Source organism: Oxyura jamaicensis, chromosome 1 (genome assembly GCF_011077185.1).
Source record: "Oxyura jamaicensis isolate SHBP4307 breed ruddy duck chromosome 1, BPBGC_Ojam_1.0, whole genome shotgun sequence".
Lineage (NCBI taxonomy): Eukaryota > Metazoa > Chordata > Aves > Anseriformes > Anatidae > Oxyura > Oxyura jamaicensis.
Window position 1 is genome coordinate 59,950,773 of NC_048893.1, and position 1,285 is coordinate 59,952,057.

The following is a 1,285-nucleotide window of genomic DNA, read 5'->3' on the forward strand; positions in this document are numbered from 1 at the left end:
TCATCACCCTTCTCTCCTACCACCAGGGGATGGGAAAGCATTGGTTGGACAGCTCGGGGAGCCTGTCGTTACTGAAGTCGAAGGAAGAGAAGGCACACGGTGTGTGCTAAGATTGGATAAGCTGAAACTTTAAATAGGCTTGGAGGAGGAGCAAAGCTCAGGTTTAAAGAGCCAATTGACTGGCTTTAGGCTGGCTCACTTACACCCAAGGTGCTGCAACATCTGGTGCAACTCTGGTGCCTACGGCAGCACGTGAATGCTGCTTGCCTGTGTGCCTTTGGGCTTTGTCACGGGCTGTGCTGGTGCAAAGGTATCACAAAGAGGGAAGGAAAGGGAAATTCATGAAAATGCATGAAATCTGTTCCTGTAGGGCTTGCCTTCTCAGGAGAGTGGTGATGTTCAGGTTTCTCCTCATTTATTTATTTATTTATTTATTATTTTTCTTTCAGCTTTCCATTATTTCCATCCCTTTGCCTTGGACGGGTTTTGGATGCAGAAGATAAGACTCTTAAAGCCTAATTTGTGCTGTAAAGTTTTGTATAGCCCCATACCTTGGCCTTTTCCATTCTTTTTAGTCTCGTTCTCACTGCTAGCTCACGTGCCTAAACAGCACCCGCCTCCGAAGTTTTTCTTCATTCCTCCCCTAGGGTGAGGGGGCTAACGTGGTGGGAGGACAAGTCATTTTGCTATGAGACACTGTGAGGTTTGTGATGGAAGACAGCTCTGTGGGGCTGGCTGTTTGGGCTGTGAGCACGTAAAGGCAGAGTCACAGAAAAAAATAAATAAATAAAAAAGAAAGAAAAATAAAATGAAAAAGAAAAAAAAATAAAGAAAACTAAAATGAAAAAGAAAAAGATAAGTAAAATGAAGAAAACTAAAATGAAGAAAAAATCAAGAAAAAAAAAAAGAAAAAGTAAATAAAGTAAAAGAAAAAAAGGAAAAAAGGGAAAAAAAGAAAAAATTGAATAAAAGAAAACAAAATGGGATAAAATAAAATTAAATGGAATCAATTAAAAAATAATAATGTTTATGTATTAAAACAATTCCCCCCCCCCGCTGCCGGTGTCCCGGTCCCCGTCCCGCGGGGGCGTGTCCGGGCGTGTCGGGGCGTGGCCTGGCCGCGGCTCCCCGCGCTCCGATTGGCTGCCGGCAGCGGGGGCGTGTCCGGGGGGGCGTGTCCCGGCCGGGAGTTTCCCACAATGCCCCGCTGCGGTGCGGCCGCCGATGGATGCTGCGCGCCCGCGCTGCCATTTGCAGCCACCGCGGCTCGCCGGGACGGGGACCG